General features: G+C 48.2%; 15 non-coding genes across 15 annotated transcripts; 13 read left to right on the top strand and 2 right to left on the bottom strand.

The window, feature by feature from the left end:
* The first annotated feature begins 499 nt into the window (after positions 1 to 499).
* On the top strand, positions 500 to 640 carry LOC141312851 (U4 spliceosomal RNA). Its single transcript, XR_012349352.1, has one exon. It is a non-coding gene; the product is annotated as a U4 spliceosomal RNA (small nuclear RNA).
* Positions 641 to 1761: 1121 nt separating this feature from the next.
* On the top strand, positions 1762 to 1835 carry trnan-guu (transfer RNA asparagine (anticodon GUU)). Its single transcript has one exon. It is a non-coding gene; the product is annotated as a tRNA-Asn (tRNA).
* A 1538-nt stretch (positions 1836 to 3373) lies between these two features.
* LOC141312773 (U4 spliceosomal RNA) lies at positions 3374 to 3514 on the top strand. Its single transcript, XR_012349274.1, has one exon. It is a non-coding gene; the product is annotated as a U4 spliceosomal RNA (small nuclear RNA).
* An 847-nt stretch (positions 3515 to 4361) lies between these two features.
* On the top strand, positions 4362 to 4434 carry trnak-cuu (transfer RNA lysine (anticodon CUU)). The gene has a single exon. It is a non-coding gene; the product is annotated as a tRNA-Lys (tRNA).
* Positions 4435 to 4635: 201 nt separating this feature from the next.
* trnan-guu (transfer RNA asparagine (anticodon GUU)) lies at positions 4636 to 4709 on the top strand. Its single transcript has one exon. It is a non-coding gene; the product is annotated as a tRNA-Asn (tRNA).
* Positions 4710 to 6250: 1541 nt separating this feature from the next.
* On the top strand, positions 6251 to 6391 carry LOC141312846 (U4 spliceosomal RNA). The gene has a single exon (XR_012349346.1). It is a non-coding gene; the product is annotated as a U4 spliceosomal RNA (small nuclear RNA).
* An 847-nt stretch (positions 6392 to 7238) lies between these two features.
* On the top strand, positions 7239 to 7311 carry trnak-cuu (transfer RNA lysine (anticodon CUU)). The gene has a single exon. It is a non-coding gene; the product is annotated as a tRNA-Lys (tRNA).
* A 201-nt stretch (positions 7312 to 7512) lies between these two features.
* Positions 7513 to 7586, top strand: trnan-guu (transfer RNA asparagine (anticodon GUU)). The gene has a single exon. It is a non-coding gene; the product is annotated as a tRNA-Asn (tRNA).
* Positions 7587 to 8582: 996 nt separating this feature from the next.
* Positions 8583 to 8664, bottom strand: trnas-gcu (transfer RNA serine (anticodon GCU)). The gene has a single exon. It is a non-coding gene; the product is annotated as a tRNA-Ser (tRNA).
* A 463-nt stretch (positions 8665 to 9127) lies between these two features.
* LOC141312847 (U4 spliceosomal RNA) lies at positions 9128 to 9268 on the top strand. Its single transcript, XR_012349347.1, has one exon. It is a non-coding gene; the product is annotated as a U4 spliceosomal RNA (small nuclear RNA).
* A 1121-nt stretch (positions 9269 to 10389) lies between these two features.
* On the top strand, positions 10390 to 10463 carry trnan-guu (transfer RNA asparagine (anticodon GUU)). The gene has a single exon. It is a non-coding gene; the product is annotated as a tRNA-Asn (tRNA).
* Positions 10464 to 11459: 996 nt separating this feature from the next.
* Positions 11460 to 11541, bottom strand: trnas-gcu (transfer RNA serine (anticodon GCU)). The gene has a single exon. It is a non-coding gene; the product is annotated as a tRNA-Ser (tRNA).
* Positions 11542 to 11998: 457 nt separating this feature from the next.
* Positions 11999 to 12139, top strand: LOC141312848 (U4 spliceosomal RNA). Its single transcript, XR_012349348.1, has one exon. It is a non-coding gene; the product is annotated as a U4 spliceosomal RNA (small nuclear RNA).
* Positions 12140 to 13260: 1121 nt separating this feature from the next.
* On the top strand, positions 13261 to 13334 carry trnan-guu (transfer RNA asparagine (anticodon GUU)). Its single transcript has one exon. It is a non-coding gene; the product is annotated as a tRNA-Asn (tRNA).
* A 1538-nt stretch (positions 13335 to 14872) lies between these two features.
* LOC141312849 (U4 spliceosomal RNA) lies at positions 14873 to 15013 on the top strand. Its single transcript, XR_012349349.1, has one exon. It is a non-coding gene; the product is annotated as a U4 spliceosomal RNA (small nuclear RNA).
* The last annotated feature ends 4716 nt before the right edge of the window (positions 15014 to 19729 follow it).

Here is a 19729-nt window from a genome sequence, read left to right on the forward strand (position 1 = left end):
AGCAGTCCATCGCCTTAACCACTCGGCCACCTCGTCGTATTACGTGCCGTCTTTTATTTAGCACTCCCGATTCAGATCATCAGCTCATTAGTAGAGAACTCAAAGAACTGAACTGAGTGTGTTAGATAAGGAGGACACACAAAAAGTTCAGCATGGGGTCCCCAGGACCTAGATTAAGGTCCAGTGCTAAAGGAACCGAACGACAAGGATGGGATTAGCAGTCCATCGGCTTAACCACTCGGCCTCCCCGCCCCCTTGCTGACTGAGAGAGGCCATGCTGCGGACCTTTTCAGCTGCTGCTGCTGTGCTTTCAGCAGGCTGTTTTGAGCACAGAGGGAATAGTGAATGAGCCGTCTTTTACACACCTCTAATCTGTTCCGTAGAAACACGATGCAGCAACCCGTGCCAGGAGACTGTTTGTGCGGCAGTTTAAAGCTTACTACCACCTTGTCGGTTCACATCCACGTAGGTGCCTGCAAAGGTCACAACCGTCGCCGGCATTCTTTCGCAGAGGCAATATTGTAGCCTATGAGGTTTATCCGAGGCGTGATCATTGCTGGTTGAAAACTTTACCCAATACCCCGCCAGGATGACTTGAAATACAGTCAGCTTTGGCAATTTTTGCTAGCCTCTCTGGAGGCTTAGAGTATTGTTGAGAAAAAATAGCCTGGTTTCGTTTCTCGTCGAAAAGTTGTCTGCTGATGATTGAGCGCCAGAGCCAGAAGGCTTGTTGTTTTGTAAATATGTCCTCAAGACGGGTATCATTAAACTGCAGCGCAATTACAGCTCACCGTTACCCATCGTAAACAGGTTGGGCCTGTCTGGTCCGGTGGGCTCTCAGTGGCGCTAAAGCTTCCAGTGCATGTCGAGCACAATGTATTAGCCTTCCACCGCCTTACCCGCTGGACCACCTCGTCATCTTGCGTGGTTTCTTTGTTTAACACTCCTGAACCATGTGCATGTGGATGCCTTCTTCGTCTTTTGTTTCAGCCGCCGAGGGCCTGTTTTCCACTGAGGCCCTGCGTCAAACTCCCTATGAGACACAATCGAACGTTAGTAGTAACCTCCGATTACGGCCGAATGTGGATTCTGCTCGGACGACGGGGCACCGGTACATCCTTTGTAGCTTTGGCTTGTTAGCCAAACGCTACAGCAGTTTGCCATTTCCCATGAAATCATCCTTGATTTCCTTAAGAAAGGTGCCCCAAATTGGTGGAAAATCACATCTCAACCATACGCTGTCCAAAGCATTGACCCGCCTTCACGCGGCAAAACAGAACGTGTTGTTGGCCCGCACTGCTGGGTCAAACTGCGCTTCCCAAAAACAGATTGGGTCAAAACCGACAGAAGAAAACTCTAAGCCTGCTCTAAGCCCTACCCACGGGGAGGGCTCGACAGTCTCGCACAACGCGAGAGCCTCCGTTTCGCCTGTGTAATTTGGGGGCCGATGAAAACTGGGTCCGACCCGGTGAAGAAGCCCACGACCAGCCCGGCTAGCTCAGTCGGTAGAGCATGATACTCTTAATCTCAGGGTCGTGGGTTCGAGCCCCACGTTGGGCGGCTCTGTTGACTCTCTTTCTTCCCAAAAGGGTGGCGGGCTCCAGCGTGCCCATTCGCCGCGCAGGCTGAGTGGATTTTGCGAGCTCCGGAAACATCTTTCAAAACAGATGTCGCTGTTAGTGCGAGCAATTTTAATCCCTATCACTAACCCTAACCCTTGCTTTTACACCGGTGATCCGGCGGCAGCAAGCAACAGCGGCTGTCTCTGTGGCGCAATCGGTTAGCGCGTTCGGCTGTTAACCGAAAGGTTGGTGGTTCGAGCCCACCCAGGGACGTGTGAAATGCCGGAGTTTTGCACGCGCGTCAGGTGTCCACTAACGCCTATGCCATTCTTAGGGTTGCGAGGCACAGCTTTCTCAGGGCGTTTATCTTGTGCACCTTCAATAAGCTGGCTTGTTTTAAAAGAACTCAGCGGCGGGCATTTGGTGAACATTTTCACCAGCTCGAGTAGTTTGCTGTGGCATGTGGATGCCTTCTTTACTGATGATCTGTCTCTGGGGCTCATCTAGTTGACATAGTATCCGCTGACATTCGGCTGAAGGTGCTGATCCACCATCTGCTCTTGGTACGGACTGGAACCGGGGGACTGTAGTGACCATCAGATCGGAATGCAGAATGGATCTGGTGGCTACGGTGACCTCAGAATAAGAAGAAACAGACTAATATTAATGTAGATGCAAAAGTTCCATGTTGCCACAAAGTCAATACCCAATACCCCACCGGGATGACTTGAAATACAGTCAGCATCGGCAATTTTTGCCAGTCTCTCTGGAGGCTTGTTGAGAAAGATAGTCTTGCTTCGTTTTGTTTCCTTTTATTGGCGTGGCTGGTTGTTGGTCCTCGTCAAAGAGGTGTCCACCGATCATAGCGTGCCGGAGCCAGAAGACTTGTTGTTTTGTCAATATGTTCTCAAGACTTTGCGGCAGGTATCAATAAACTACAGCACAATCACAGCTCGCCGCTACCCATCGTAAACAGGTTGGGCCTGTCTGTTCCGGTGGGCTCTCAGTGGTGCTAAAGCATCAAATGAAGAGGATGGGATTCGAACCCACACAAACCAAGGCGTGCCGAGCACAACGGACTAGCCTTGCATCGCCTTAACCACTCGACCACCTTTCGTTTTGCGCGGTCCTTTTGTTTAACACTCCCGATTCAGACCACCAGCTCATTAGTAGAGCTCTCAGTGAACTGAACTGAGTGTGTCAGATAGGGAAGACACACAAAAATTGCAGAGTGGGGTCCCCAGGACCGCTGCTAAATGTACCGAACGACGAGGATGGGATTCGAACCTACGCGTGCAGAGCACAATGGATTAGCAGTCCATCGCCTTAACCACTCGGCCACCTCGTCGTATTACGTGCCGTCTTTTATTTAGCACTCCCGATTCAGATCATCAGCTCATTAGTAGAGAACTCAAAGAACTGAACTGAGTGTGTTAGATAAGGAGGACACACAAAAAGTTCAGCATGGGGTCCCCAGGACCTAGATTAAGGTCCAGTGCTAAAGGAACCGAACGACAAGGATGGGATTAGCAGTCCATCGCCTTAACCACTCGGCCTCCCCGCCCCCTTGCTGACTGAGAGAGGCCATGCTGCGGACCTTTTCAGCTGCTGCTGCTGTGCTTTCAGCAGGCTGTTTTGAGCACAGAGGGAATAGTGAATGAGCCGTCTTTTACACACCTCTAATCTGTTCCGTAGAAACACGATGCAGCAACCCGTGCCAGGAGAATGTTTGTGCGGCAGTTTAAAGCTTGCTACCACCTTGTCGGTTCACATCCACGTAGGTGCCTGCAAAGGTCACGACCGTCGCCGGCATTCTTTCGTAGAGGCAATATTGTAGCCTATGAGGTTTATCCGAGGCGCGATCATTGCTGGTTGAAAACTTTACCCAATACCCCGCCCGGATGACTTGAAATACAGTCAGCTTTGGCAATTTTTGCTAGCCTCTCTGGAGGCTTAGAGTATTGTTGAGAAAAAATAGCCTGGCTTTGTTTCTCGTCAAAAAGGTGTCTGCTTATGATTGAGCGCCAGAGCCAGAAGGCTTGTTGTTTTGTGAATATGTCCTCAAGACGGGTATCATTAAACTGCAGCGCAATTACAGCTCACCGTTACCCATCGTAAACAGGTTGGGCCTGTCTGGTCCGGTGGGCTCTCAGTGGCGCTAAAGCTTCCAGTGCATGTCGAGCACAATGTATTAGCCTTCCACCGCCTTACCCGCTGGACCACCTCGTCATCTTGCGTGGTTTCTTTGTTTAACACTCCTGAACCATGTGCATGTGGATGCCTTCTTCGTCTTTTGTTTCAGCCGCCGAGGGCCTGTTTTCCACTGAGGCCCTGCGTCAAACTCCCTATGAGACACAATCGAACGTTAGTAGTAACCTCCGATTACGGCCGAATGTGGATTCTGCTCGGACGACGGGGCACCGGTACATCCTTTGTAGCTTTGGCTTGTTAGCCAAACGCTACAGCAGTTTGCCATTTCCCATGAAATCATCCTTGATTTCCTTAAGAAAGGTGCCCCAAATTGGTGGAAAATCACATCTCAACCATACGCTGTCCAAAGCATTGACCCGCCTTCACGCGGCAAAACAGAACGTGTTGTTGGCCCGCACTGCTGGGTCAAACTGCGCTTCCCAAAAACAGATTGGGTCAAAACCGACAGAAGAAAACTCTAAGCCTGCTCTAAGCCCTACCCACGGGGAGGGCTCGACAGTCTCGCACAACGCGAGAGCCTCCGTTTCGCCTGTGTAATTTGGGGGCCGATGAAAACTGGGTCCGACCCGGTGAAGAAGCCCACGATCAGCCCGGCTAGCTCAGTCGGTAGAGCATGAGACTCTTAATCTCAGGGTCGTGGGTTCGAGCCCCACGTTGGGCGGCTCTGTTGACTCTCTTTCTTCCCAAAAGGGTGGCGGGCTCCAGCGTGCCCATTCGCCGCGCAGGCTGAGTGGATTTTGCGAGCTCCGGAAACATCTTTCAAAACAGATGTCGCTGTTAGTGCGAGCAATTTTAATCCCTATCACTAACCCTAACCCTTGCTTTTACACCGGTGATCCGGCGGCAGCAAGCAACAGCGGCTGTCTCTGTGGCGCAATCGGTTAGCGCGTTCGGCTGTTAACCGAAAGGTTGGTGGTTCGAGCCCACCCAGGGACGTGTGAAATGCCGGAGTTTTGCACGCGCGTCAGGTGTCCACTAACGCCTATGCCATTCTTAGGGTTGCGAGGCACAGCTTTCTCAGGGCGTTTATCTTGTGCACCTTCAATAAGCTGGCTTGTTTTAAAAGAACTCAGCGGCGGGCATTTGGTGAACATTTTCACCAGCTCGAGTAGTTTGCTGTGGCATGTGGATGCCTTCTTAACTGATGATCTGTCTCTGGGGCTCATCTAGTTGACATAGTATCCGCTGACATTCGGCTGAAGGTGCTGATCCACCATCTGCTCTTGGTACGGACTGGAACCGGGGGACTGTAGTGACCATCAGATCGGAATGCAGAATGGATCTGGTGGCTACGGTGACCTCAGAATAAGAAGAAACAGACTAATATTAATGTAGATGCAAAAGTTCCATGTTGCCACAAAGTCAATACCCAATACCCCACCGGGATGACTTGAAATACAGTCAGCATCGGCAATTTTTGCCAGTCTCTCTGGAGGCTTGTTGAGAAAGATAGTCTTGCTTCGTTTTGTTTCCTTTTATTGGCGTGGCTGGTTGTTGGTCCTCGTCAAAGAGGTGTCCACCGATCATAGCGTGCCGGAGCCAGAAGACTTGTTGTTTTGTCAATATGTTCTCAAGACTTTGCGGCAGGTATCAATAAACTACAGCACAATCACAGCTCGCCGCTACCCATCGTAAACAGGTTGGGCCTGTCTGTTCCGGTGGGCTCTCAGTGGTGCTAAAGCATCAAATGAAGAGGATGGGATTCGAACCCACACAAACCAAGGCGTGCCGAGCACAACGGACTAGCCTTGCATCGCCTTAACCACTCGACCACCTTTCGTTTTGCGCGGTCCTTTTGTTTAACACTCCCGATTCAGACCACCAGCTCATTAGTAGAGCGCTCAGTGAACTGAACTGAGTGTGTCAGATAGGGAAGACACACAAAAATTGCAGAGTGGGGTCCCCAAGAGGATCACTGCTAAATGTACCGAACGACGAGGATGGGACTCGAACCCACGCGTGCAGAGCACAATGGATTAGCAGTCCATCGCCTTAACCACTCGGCCACCTCGTCGTATTACGTGCCGTCTTTTATTTAGCACTCCCGATTCAGATCATCAGCTCATTAGTAGAGAACTCAAAGAACTGAACTGAGTGTGTTAGATAAGGAGGACACACAAAAAGTTCAGCATGGGGTCCCCAGGACCTAGATTAAGGTCCAGTGCTAAAGGAACCGAACGACAAGGATGGGATTAGCAGTCCATCGCCTTAACCACTCGGCCTCCCCGCCCCCTTGCTGACTGAGAGAGGCCATGCTGCGGACCTTTTCAGCTGCTGCTGCTGTGCTTTCAGCAGGCTGTTTTGAGCACAGAGGGAATAGTGAATGAGCCGTCTTTTACACACCTCTAATCTGTTCCGTAGAAACACGGTGCAGCAACCCGTGCCAGGAGACTGTTTGTGCGGCAGTTTAAAGCTTACTACCACCTTGTCGGTTCACATCCACGTAGGTGCCTGCAAAGGTCACAACCGTCGCCGGCATTCTTTCGCAGAGGCAATATTGTAGCCTATGAGGTTTATCCGAGGCGCGATCATTGCTGGTTGAAAACTTTACCCAATACCCCGCCAGGATGACTTGAAATACAGTCAGCTTTGGCAATTTTTGCTAGCCTCTCTGGAGGCTTAGAGTATTGTTGAGAAAAAATAGCCTGGTTTCGTTTCTCGTCGAAAAGTTGTCTGCTGATGATTGAGCGCCAGAGCCAGAAGGCTTGTTGTTTTGTAAATATGTCCTCAAGACGGGTATCATTAAACTGCAGCGCAATTACAGCTCACCGTTACCCATCGTAAACAGGTTGGGCCTGTCTGGTCCGGTGGGCTCTCAGTGGCGCTAAAGCTTCCAGTGCATGTCGAGCACAATGTATTAGCCTTCCACCGCCTTACCCGCTGGACCACCTCGTCATCTTGCGTGGTTTCTTTGTTTAACACTCCTGAACCATGTGCATGTGGATGCCTTCTTCGTCTTTTGTTTCAGCCGCCGAGGGCCTGTTTTCCACTGAGGCCCTGCGTCAAACTCCCTATGAGACACAATCGAACGTTAGTAGTAACCTCCGATTACGGCCGAATGTGGATTCTGCTCGGACGACGGGGCACCGGTACATCCTTTGTAGCTTTGGCTTGTTAGCCAAACGCTACAGCAGTTTGCCATTTCCCATGAAATCATCCTTGATTTCCTTAAGAAAGGTGCCCCAAATTGGTGGAAAATCACATCTCAACCATACGCTGTCCAAAGCATTGACCCGCCTTCACGCGGCAAAACAGAACGTGTTGTTGGCCCGCACTGCTGGGTCAAACTGCGCTTCCCAAAAACAGATTGGGTCAAAACCGACAGAAGAAAACTCTAAGCCTGCTCTAAGCCCTACCCACGGGGAGGGCTCGACAGTCTCGCACAACGCGAGAGCCTCCGTTTCGCCTGTGTAATTTGGGGGCCGATGAAAACTGGGTCCGACCCGGTGAAGAAGCCCACGATCAGCCCGGCTAGCTCAGTCGGTAGAGCATGAGACTCTTAATCTCAGGGTCGTGGGTTCGAGCCCCACGTTGGGCGGCTCTGTTGACTCTCTTTCTTCCCAAAAGGGTGGCGGGCTCCAGCGTGCCCATTCGCCGCGCAGGCTGAGTGGATTTTGCGAGCTCCGGAAACATCTTTCAAAACAGATGTCGCTGTTAGTGCGAGCAATTTTAATCCCTATCACTAACCCTAACCCTTGCTTTTACACCGGTGATCCGGCGGCAGCAAGCAACAGCGGCTGTCTCTGTGGCGCAATCGGTTAGCGCGTTCGGCTGTTAACCGAAAGGTTGGTGGTTCGAGCCCACCCAGGGACGTGTGAAATGCCGGAGTTTTGCACGCGCGTCAGGTGTCCACTAACGCCTATGCCATTCTTAGGGTTGCGAGGCACAGCTTTCTCAGGGCGTTTATCTTGTGCACCTTCAATAAGCTGGCTTGTTTTAAAAGAACTCAGCGGCGGGCATTTGGTGAACATTTTCACCAGCTCGAGTAGTTTGCTGTGGCATGTGGATGCCTTCTTAACTGATGATCTGTCTCTGGGGCTCATCTAGTTGACATAGTATCCGCTGACATTCGGCTGAAGGTGCTGATCCACCATCTGCTCTTGGTACGGACTGGAACCGGGGGACTGTAGTGACCATCAGATCGGAATGCAGAATGGATCTGGTGGCTACGGTGACCTCAGAATAAGAAGAAACAGACTAATATTAATGTAGATGCAAAAGTTCCATGTTGCCACAAAGTCAATACCCAATACCCCACCGGGATGACTTGAAATACAGTCAGCATCGGCAATTTTTGCCAGTCTCTCTGGAGGCTTGTTGAGAAAGATAGTCTTGCTTCGTTTTGTTTCCTTTTATTGGCGTGGCTGGTTGTTGGTCCTCGTCAAAGAGGTGTCCACCGATCATAGCGTGCCGGAGCCAGAAGACTTGTTGTTTTGTCAATATGTTCTCAAGACTTTGCGGCAGGTATCAATAAACTACAGCACAATCACAGCTCGCCGCTACCCATCGTAAACAGGTTGGGCCTGTCTGTTCCGGTGGGCTCTCAGTGGTGCTAAAGCATCAAATGAAGAGGATGGGATTCGAACCCACACAAACCAAGGCGTGCCGAGCACAACGGACTAGCCTTGCATCGCCTTAACCACTCGACCACCTTTCGTTTTGCGCGGTCCTTTTGTTTAACACTCCCGATTCAGACCACCAGCTCATTAGTAGAGCGCTCAGTGAACTGAACTGAGTGTGTCAGATAGGGAAGACACACAAAAATTGCAGAGTGGGGTCCCCAAGAGGATCACTGCTAAATGTACCGAACGACGAGGATGGGATTCGAACCCACGCGTGCAGAGCACAATGGATTAGCAGTCCATCGCCTTAACCACTCGGCCACCTCGTCGTATTACGTGCCGTCTTTTATTTAGCACTCCCGATTCAGATCATCAGCTCATTAGTAGAGAACTCAAAGAACTGAACTGAGTGTGTTAGATAAGGAGGACACACAAAAAGTTCAGCATGGGGTCCCCAGGACCTAGATTAAGGTCCAGTGCTAAAGGAACCGAACGACAAGGATGGGATTAGCAGTCCATCGGCTTAACCACTCGGCCTCCCCGCCCCCTTGCTGACTGAGAGAGGCCATGCTGCGGACCTTTTCAGCTGCTGCTGCTGTGCTTTCAGCAGGCTGTTTTGAGCACAGAGGGAATAGTGAATGAGCCGTCTTTTACACACCTCTAATCTGTTCCGTAGAAACACGGTGCAGCAACCCGTGCCAGGAGACTGTTTGTGCGGCAGTTTAAAGCTTACTACCACCTTGTCGGTTCACATCCACGTAGGTGCCTGCAAAGGTCACAACCGTCGCCGGCATTCTTTCGCAGAGGCAATATTGTAGCCTATGAGGTTTATCCGAGGCGCGATCATTGCTGGTTGAAAACTTTACCCAATACCCCGCCAGGATGACTTGAAATACAGTCAGCTTTGGCAATTTTTGCTAGCCTCTCTGGAGGCTTAGAGTATTGTTGAGAAAAAATAGCCTGGTTTCGTTTCTCGTCGAAAAGTTGTCTGCTGATGATTGAGCGCCAGAGCCAGAAGGCTTGTTGTTTTGTAAATATGTCCTCAAGACGGGTATCATTAAACTGCAGCGCAATTACAGCTCACCGTTACCCATCGTAAACAGGTTGGGCCTGTCTGGTCCGGTGGGCTCTCAGTGGCGCTAAAGCTTCCAGTGCATGTCGAGCACAATGTATTAGCCTTCCACCGCCTTACCCGCTGGACCACCTCGTCATCTTGCGTGGTTTCTTTGTTTAACACTCCTGAACCATGTGCATGTGGATGCCTTCTTCGTCTTTTGTTTCAGCCGCCGAGGGCCTGTTTTCCACTGAGGCCCTGCGTCAAACTCCCTATGAGACACAATCGAACGTTAGTAGTAACCTCCGATTACGGCCGAATGTGGATTCTGCTCGGACGACGGGGCACCGGTACATCCTTTGTAGCTTTGGCTTGTTAGCCAAACGCTACAGCAGTTTGCCATTTCCCATGAAATCATCCTTGATTTCCTTAAGAAAGGTGCCCCAAATTGGTGGAAAATCACATCTCAACCATACGCTGTCCAAAGCATTGACCCGCCTTCACGCGGCAAAACAGAACGTGTTGTTGGCCCGCACTGCTGGGTCAAACTGCGCTTCCCAAAAACAGATTGGGTCAAAACCGACAGAAGAAAACTCTAAGCCTGCTCTAAGCCCTACCCACGGGGAGGGCTCGACAGTCTCGCACAACGCGAGAGCCTCCGTTTCGCCTGTGTAATTTGGGGGCCGATGAAAACTGGGTCCGACCCGGTGAAGAAGCCCACGACCAGCCCGGCTAGCTCAGTCGGTAGAGCATGATACTCTTAATCTCAGGGTCGTGGGTTCGAGCCCCACGTTGGGCGGCTCTGTTGACTCTCTTTCTTCCCAAAAGGGTGGCGGGCTCCAGCGTGCCCATTCGCCGCGCAGGCTGAGTGGATTTTGCGAGCTCCGGAAACATCTTTCAAAACAGATGTCGCTGTTAGTGCGAGCAATTTTAATCCCTATCACTAACCCTAACCCTTGCTTTTACACCGGTGATCCGGCGGCAGCAAGCAACAGCGGCTGTCTCTGTGGCGCAATCGGTTAGCGCGTTCGGCTGTTAACCGAAAGGTTGGTGGTTCGAGCCCACCCAGGGACGTGTGAAATGCCGGAGTTTTGCACGCGCGTCAGGTGTCCACTAACGCCTATGCCATTCTTAGGGTTGCGAGGCACAGCTTTCTCAGGGCGTTTATCTTGTGCACCTTCAATAAGCTGGCTTGTTTTAAAAGAACTCAGCGGCGGGCATTTGGTGAACATTTTCACCAGCTCGAGTAGTTTGCTGTGGCATGTGGATGCCTTCTTTACTGATGATCTGTCTCTGGGGCTCATCTAGTTGACATAGTATCCGCTGACATTCGGCTGAAGGTGCTGATCCACCATCTGCTCTTGGTACGGACTGGAACCGGGGGACTGTAGTGACCATCAGATCGGAATGCAGAATGGATCTGGTGGCTACGGTGACCTCAGAATAAGAAGAAACAGACTAATATTAATGTAGATGCAAAAGTTCCATGTTGCCACAAAGTCAATACCCAATACCCCACCGGGATGACTTGAAATACAGTCAGCATCGGCAATTTTTGCCAGTCTCTCTGGAGGCTTGTTGAGAAAGATAGTCTTGCTTCGTTTTGTTTCCTTTTATTGGCGTGGCTGGTTGTTGGTCCTCGTCAAAGAGGTGTCCACCGATCATAGCGTGCCGGAGCCAGAAGACTTGTTGTTTTGTCAATATGTTCTCAAGACTTTGCGGCAGGTATCAATAAACTACAGCACAATCACAGCTCGCCGCTACCCATCGTAAACAGGTTGGGCCTGTCTGTTCCGGTGGGCTCTCAGTGGTGCTAAAGCATCAAATGAAGAGGATGGGATTCGAACCCACACAAACCAAGGCGTGCCGAGCACAACGGACTAGCCTTGCATCGCCTTAACCACTCGACCACCTTTCGTTTTGCGCGGTCCTTTTGTTTAACACTCCCGATTCAGACCACCAGCTCATTAGTAGAGCGCTCAGTGAACTGAACTGAGTGTGTCAGATAGGGAAGACACACAAAAATTGCAGAGTGGGGTCCCCAAGAGGATCACTGCTAAATGTACCGAACGACGAGGATGGGATTCGAACCCACGCGTGCAGAGCACAATGGATTAGCAGTCCATCGCCTTAACCACTCGGCCACCTCGTCGTATTACGTGCCGTCTTTTATTTAGCACTCCCGATTCAGATCATCAGCTCATTAGTAGAGAACTCAAAGAACTGAACTGAGTGTGTTAGATAAGGAGGACACACAAAAAGTTCAGCATGGGGTCCCCAGGACCTAGATTAAGGTCCAGTGCTAAAGGAACCGAACGACAAGGATGGGATTAGCAGTCCATCGGCTTAACCACTCGGCCTCCCCGCCCCCTTGCTGACTGAGAGAGGCCATGCTGCGGACCTTTTCAGCTGCTGCGCTTTCAGCAGGCTGTTTTGAGCACAGAGGGAATAGTGAATGAGCCGTCTTTTACACACCTCTAATCTGTTCCGTAGAAACACGGTGCAGCAACCCGTGCCAGGAGACTGTTTGTGCGGCAGTTTAAAGCTTACTACCACCTTGTCGGTTCACATCCACGTAGGTGCCTGCAAAGGTCACAACCGTCGCCGGCATTCTTTCGCAGAGGCAATATTGTAGCCTATGAGGTTTATCCGAGGCGCGATCATTGCTGGTTGAAAACTTTACCCAATACCCCGCCAGGATGACTTGAAATACAGTCAGCTTTGGCAATTTTTGCTAGCCTCTCTGGAGGCTTAGAGTATTGTTGAGAAAAAATAGCCTGGTTTCGTTTCTCGTCGAAAAGTTGTCTGCTGATGATTGAGCGCCAGAGCCAGAAGGCTTGTTGTTTTGTAAATATGTCCTCAAGACGGGTATCATTAAACTGCAGCGCAATTACAGCTCACCGTTACCCATCGTAAACAGGTTGGGCCTGTCTGGTCCGGTGGGCTCTCAGTGGCGCTAAAGCTTCCAGTGCATGTCGAGCACAATGTATTAGCCTTCCACCGCCTTACCCGCTGGACCACCTCGTCATCTTGCGTGGTTTCTTTGTTTAACACTCCTGAACCATGTGCATGTGGATGCCTTCTTCGTCTTTTGTTTCAGCCGCCGAGGGCCTGTTTTCCACTGAGGCCCTGCGTCAAACTCCCTATGAGACACAATCGAACGTTAGTAGTAACCTCCGATTACGGCCGAATGTGGATTCTGCTCGGACGACGGGGCACCGGTACATCCTTTGTAGCTTTGGCTTGTTAGCCAAACGCTACAGCAGTTTGCCATTTCCCATGAAATCATCCTTGATTTCCTTAAGAAAGGTGCCCCAAATTGGTGGAAAATCACATCTCAACCATACGCTGTCCAAAGCATTGACCCGCCTTCACGCGGCAAAACAGAACGTGTTGTTGGCCCGCACTGCTGGGTCAAACTGCGCTTCCCAAAAACAGATTGGGTCAAAACCGACAGAAGAAAACTCTAAGCCTGCTCTAAGCCCTACCCACGGGGAGGGCTCGACAGTCTCGCACAACGCGAGAGCCTCCGTTTTGCCTGTGTAATTTGGGGGCCGATGAAAACTGGGTCCGACCCGGTGAAGAAGCCCACGACCAGCCCGGCTAGCTCAGTCGGTAGAGCATGATACTCTTAATCTCAGGGTCGTGGGTTCGAGCCCCACGTTGGGCGGCTCTGTTGACTCTCTTTCTTCCCAAAAGGGTGGCGGGCTCCAGCGTGCCCATTCGCCGCGCAGGCTGAGTGGATTTTGCGAGCTCCGGAAACATCTTTCAAAACAGATGTCGCTGTTAGTGCGAGCAATTTTAATCCCTATCACTAACCCTAACCCTTGCTTTTACACCGGTGATCCGGCGGCAGCAAGCGACAGCGGCTGTCTCTGTGGCGCAATCGGTTAGCGCGTTCGGCTGTTAACCGAAAGGTTGGTGGTTCGAGCCCACCCAGGGACGTGTGAAATGCCGGAGTTTTGCACGCGCGTCAGGTGTCCACTAACGCCTATGCCATTCTTAGGGTTGCGAGGCACAGCTTTCTCAGGGCGTTTATCTTGTGCACCTTCAATAAGCTGGCTTGTTTTAAAAGAACTCAGCGGCGGGCATTTGGTGAACATTTTCACCAGCTCGAGTAGTTTGCTGTGGCATGTGGATGCCTTCTTTACTGATGATCTGTCTCTGGGGCTCATCTAGTTGACATAGTATCCGCTGACATTCGGCTGAAGGTGCTGATCCACCATCTGCTCTTGGTACGGACTGGAACCGGGGGACTGTAGTGACCATCAGATCGGAATGCAGAATGGATCTGGTGGCTACGGTGACCTCAGAATAAGAAGAAACAGACTAATATTAATGTAGATGCAAAAGTTCCATGTTGCCACAAAGTCAATACCCAATACCCCACCGGGATGACTTGAAATACAGTCAGCATCGGCAATTTTTGCCAGTCTCTCTGGAGGCTTGTTGAGAAAGATAGTCTTGCTTCGTTTTGTTTCCTTTTATTGGCGTGGCTGGTTGTTGGTCCTCGTCAAAGAGGTGTCCACCGATCATAGCGTGCCGGAGCCAGAAGACTTGTTGTTTTGTCAATATGTTCTCAAGACTTTGCGGCAGGTATCAATAAACTACAGCACAATCACAGCTCGCCGCTACCCATCGTAAACAGGTTGGGCCTGTCTGTTCCGGTGGGCTCTCAGTGGTGCTAAAGCATCAAATGAAGAGGATGGGATTCGAACCCACACAAACCAAGGCGTGCCGAGCACAACGGACTAGCCTTGCATCGCCTTAACCACTCGACCACCTTTCGTTTTGCGCGGTCCTTTTGTTTAACACTCCCGATTCAGACCACCAGCTCATTAGTAGAGCTCTCAGTGAACTGAACTGAGTGTGTCAGATAGGGAAGACACACAAAAATTGCAGAGTGGGGTCCCCAGGACCGCTGCTAAATGTACCGAACGACGAGGATGGGATTCGAACCTACGCGTGCAGAGCACAATGGATTAGCAGTCCATCGCCTTAACCACTCGGCCACCTCGTCGTATTACGTGCCGTCTTTTATTTAGCACTCCCGATTCAGATCATCAGCTCATTAGTAGAGAACTCAAAGAACTGAACTGAGTGTGTTAGATAAGGAGGACACACAAAAAGTTCAGCATGGGGTCCCCAGGACCTAGATTAAGGTCCAGTGCTAAAGGAACCGAACGACAAGGATGGGATTAGCAGTCCATCGGCTTAACCACTCGGCCTCCCCGCCCCCTTGCTGACTGAGAGAGGCCATGCTGCGGACCTTTTCAGCTGCTGCTGCTGTGCTTTCAGCAGGCTGTTTTGAGCACAGAGGGAATAGTGAATGAGCCGTCTTTTACACACCTCTAATCTGTTCCGTAGAAACACGATGCAGCAACCCGTGCCAGGAGACTGTTTGTGCGGCAGTTTAAAGCTTACTACCACCTTGTCGGTTCACATCCACGTAGGTGCCTGCAAAGGTCACAACCGTCGCCGGCATTCTTTCGCAGAGGCAATATTGTAGCCTATGAGGTTTATCCGAGGCGCGATCATTGCTGGTTGAAAACTTTACCCAATACCCCGCCAGGATGACTTGAAATACAGTCAGCTTTGGCAATTTTTGCTAGCCTCTCTGGAGGCTTAGAGTATTGTTGAGAAAAAATAGCCTGGTTTCGTTTCTCGTCGAAAAGTTGTCTGCTGATGATTGAGCGCCAGAGCCAGAAGGCTTGTTGTTTTGTAAATATGTCCTCAAGACGGGTATCATTAAACTGCAGCGCAATTACAGCTCACCGTTACCCATCGTAAACAGGTTGGGCCTGTCTGGTCCGGTGGGCTCTCAGTGGCGCTAAAGCTTCCAGTGCATGTCGAGCACAATGTATTAGCCTTCCACCGCCTTACCCGCTGGACCACCTCGTCATCTTGCGTGGTTTCTTTGTTTAACACTCCTGAACCATGTGCATGTGGATGCCTTCTTCGTCTTTTGTTTCAGCCGCCGAGGGCCTGTTTTCCACTGAGGCCCTGCGTCAAACTCCCTATGAGACACAATCGAACGTTAGTAGTAACCTCCGATTACGGCCGAATGTGGATTCTGCTCGGACGACGGGGCACCGGTACATCCTTTGTAGCTTTGGCTTGTTAGCCAAACGCTACAGCAGTTTGCCATTTCCCATGAAATCATCCTTGATTTCCTTAAGAAAGGTGCCCCAAATTGGTGGAAAATCACATCTCAACCATACGCTGTCCAAAGCATTGACCCGCCTTCACGCGGCAAAACAGAACGTGTTGTTGGCCCGCACTGCTGGGTCAAACTGCGCTTCCCAAAAACAGATTGGGTCAAAACCGACAGAAGAAAACTCTAAGCCTGCTCTAAGCCCTACCCACGGGGAGGGCTCGACAGTCTCGCACAACGCGAGAGCCTCCGTTTCGCCTGTGTAATTTGGGGGCCGATGAAAACTGGGTCCGACCCGGTGAAGAAGCCCACGACCAGCCCGGCTAGCTCAGTCGGTAGAGCATGATACTCTTAATCTCAGGGTCGTGGGTTCGAGCCCCACGTTGGGCGGCTCTGTTGACTCTCTTTCTTCCCAAAAGGGTGGCGGGCTCCAGCGTGCCCATTCGCCGCGCAGGCTGAGTGGATTTTGCGAGCTCCGGAAACATCTTTCAAAACAGATGTCGCTGTTAGTGCGAGCAATTTTAATCCCTATCACTAACCCTAACCCTTGCTTTTACACCGGTGATCCGGCGGCAGCAAGCAACAGCGGCTGTCTCTGTGGCGCTACCTGGAGCAGGATCGTCTGTTTCCGCGGCCGTCTCCTCGTCCAATCGCCGATCTCGCCGTCCATTGTGAGAATGGACGAGAGCCAATCGCGTCGCTCGCCGTCCATTGTGAGAATGGACGAGAGCCAATCGCGTCGCTCGCCGTCCATTGTGAGAATGGACGAGGCGCCAATCGAATCGCACGCGCTCCATTGTTGAGAGCCAATCGCGTTGCCGAATGAGAATGGACGCAGCCACCCACCGCGCTTAGCTTCATTCTAATTCATGTAAAAAATCAGACGAACGGAACATCTAATAACTTTTCAAAGTAAGTAATACATGTTTGCTTCTTTCTTCATATGTGTTTACAGTGTTCTCAATTGGTAACTCGTTACGTTTTCGTCCGTCGTTCATCCGTTTTTGTGTGTTCATAAACTTTTGACTCGCGACTTGTGAATGAAACAATGTTAGTTTGCCTCTAATCTTCCTTATTAAAGTCCATTAACACGTTCTCAAGTTCAATTTAAATGGGAAAAAAACGTGTTTCAGCTGTAAATGCAGTCATTCTTTATTACAGTTTACTGTGTTTTTACTATAGTGAATCGTAGTAACCATGTTGTGTTTTTGGCTGATCGATTACAACTGTATGAACACATGTCTTACTATAAATTAAAATCCGAATGAACAAAACAAACAAAACCCATTTTCCTTGTGTTTATCTTTATTTACCATGGTTTTACTATAGTGAGAGTGTAGTAATCATGTTTTGTTTTAATGAATTGCCTATAATCTCTCATTTTAAACACAGTTTGCCTGTAATCTTACTCATTAAACTAAATTTACTCGTTCTGAGGTTGGATTTATTTTTCAGCTCTAAATGGTCATTCCTTATGACAATTCACCATGTTATTACCATAATGAAAGCCTAGTTGTGTTTTTGGCTGATCGATTACAACTGTATGAACAAAGTCTTACTATAAATTAAAATCTGAATGAACAAAAAAACGTTATGCTTGTGTTCGTCATTTACCATGGTTTTACTATAGTGAAAGTGAAGTCATGTTTTCTTTTCATGCCTTGCCTATAATATCACATATTAAACACAGTTTGCCTGTAATCTTACTTATTAAACTCAATATAAACAGTCTTACTATGAATAAAATCATGAATGTAAAAATCACCATGGTTTTACTAACGTGAAAGTGAAATGATCATGTTTGGTTTTCATGACTTGCCTAAAATCTCACATATAAAACACCATTTGCCTGTAATTTTGCATAATAAACACATGTATTCTTTTTTTCAGTTTGATTTGGTTTTTAAAATGTTTCGTTGTAGAAATAGTCATTTCTAATTAAAATGTAATGTGATTTTGCTATGTGTGACTGTAGTAATCAAGTTTTGTGTTTGCAGATGGATTACCATTTGTATAAACACAGATGCAAGTGCTACAAATAATAATTACAATGAAAACGCAATGTTATATAGACATAAAGGGAGGGTAACACTTTATTTTACATTGTCATTAATACACGCTATATGTAGTTACTATAGCAATAAAAGTAAATTATAAATAATTGGATGCAACTAACTATAAACCAAACAAAACACTAGTCTTACCCCTATAGTAACTGCATGTAGTAATTTAATATTCAAATACTTATATGCATAATTGTAGTTTAACACCTTTGAATAAAGTGTAACCTTATTTTGCTTTATTAGTAATAAAATAATGTTTAATTGTTGTAATGGGTGCCATGATTTAGTTAGCTTGAATAGATATGATTGTATCATGATAAATAAATTAAAAACATTTGTGTAGTTGTCCAATACTTGCAAAAATGCACATTACTAACTACTATTTTCCTATTATATTTAGATGAGCACTAAGCCAAAGAGCCACAAGGTCATGGGTGATGGCGAGTGGATGGCCAGGTCGAGGACTTTTGCCAGCTCTGGGGTTTGTCCGTCTGGAGGCAACAGACCAGCACCACGGCAGCGGAAGTGGTACAACCTCTATCAGAAGGTAAAGTTACCTGTATCTCATTGTAGAATATGAATGTGTACATTATTTGTCAAACATTTTTACACATGACTGTGTTTAATGTTTTTGAAAGAAGTGACTTTTTAAGTCTGCATTTATTTGATCAAAAATACTGGAAAAAACAGCTAAATAGCTTGTACTGCATATTTGTATTAATTTTTTTGTTTTTTAAATGAAAACTGATATGTTTTGCAGAATTCATTGATGAATAAAAAGTTAAAAGAACAGCATTAATTTCTCTAAAAAAAAACTTTTGAACAGTACCGTATATCGTTAAAGAAGATTTTCTATTTGATTTCTAATGCTGTTCTTTATTGAACTTTTTATTCTTCAATGAATCCTGAAAAAAGTATCACAGATTACATAAAAAATACATTAAGCAGCACAACTGTGTCCAACATTGGTCATAAATTAGCTAATTAGAATGATTTCTAAAATGATAGCTAAATATTCAGCGTTGATGGCAGAAATAATTTAAATTTAAAGTGTATGGAACTATAAATTTAAACTGTGATGACATTTTACAATATTACTGATGTTTTCTTTATTTTTATAAATGCAGGATCGATGAGCATAAGGCACTTCTTTCAAAAAACATTAAAAATAGTGATGTGTCCAAACTTTTGACTGATCCTGTATTTGTGTTTCCTTTTATTAAATTTTGTTTTGGTTTTTTATAGGAGAACTGCTTGGTGTTGACTACTTCCTGAGTCAGACTGGACAGCCCCTGGTAGTGGACCCTGACTCAGAAGAGACAGAGAACCTGCTGGAGGATGTGGATGAAGGCGAGGATGAAGAAGACGAGGGCTTCAGGGAGGACCAAACACTTGACATTACTGTGTCAAGTCTTACCGATGACCCAAGCTTCTCTCTGTCCTCCACTCAGCCTGATGCCTCCTTCACTCCAGGTGCCTCAGCATCTCCTGACGAGTCTGTGGTATGTAAATATCTTGTTGTATGCATGTATGTAATTGTGTTTCATGTAATATTGTTACATTTCTAGGAAAATATATATTTATATGTTTGTTTATTTTGTTCCACTTCACTGTACTCATAATGTTGTTCATTTCTGTTTTTTTTTTCTTTATATTTTTTCTCCCAGGCTTTGGATAGTGCTGGTGTGCTGGACAAAGTGGACAGCCTTGTGGAGTATCTTGTGGAGCTCAGTAATCAGCCATCTTTGGCTCTCACCAACCAGCAGGTCAGTTTCTCTACTTTTTCTTCTTGACCTGTCATATGTTGACACTACCACTTGTTTTGTTTTCTCATTTGCCTTGTATTATATGCTCTCTCTGCTTAGGTGAGCAATATAGTTGGCAGAACCTGCTGGATTTCGGGGGTGGAGAGCGTGAAGAGGCATACATCCACCACCACTGCCCCACGTGCCCAGTGGCCAGATTGTTGTCGCCTGATAGAGACCATTTCAAGCTCTGTGCCATCCATAAGAGTCCAAAAAAGAAAGGGGATAAAGTTTTATTTATGTGTATTGTTTTGTGCTTTCTGTTCTTTATGCACTTGCAATGAAGGCACAAGTGCCATGGACATTTGAAAGTTTTAT

This window comes from Garra rufa, unplaced genomic scaffold (assembly GCF_049309525.1).
Source record: "Garra rufa unplaced genomic scaffold, GarRuf1.0 hap1_unplaced_005, whole genome shotgun sequence".
NCBI classification, from domain to species: Eukaryota; Metazoa; Chordata; class Actinopteri; order Cypriniformes; family Cyprinidae; genus Garra; species Garra rufa.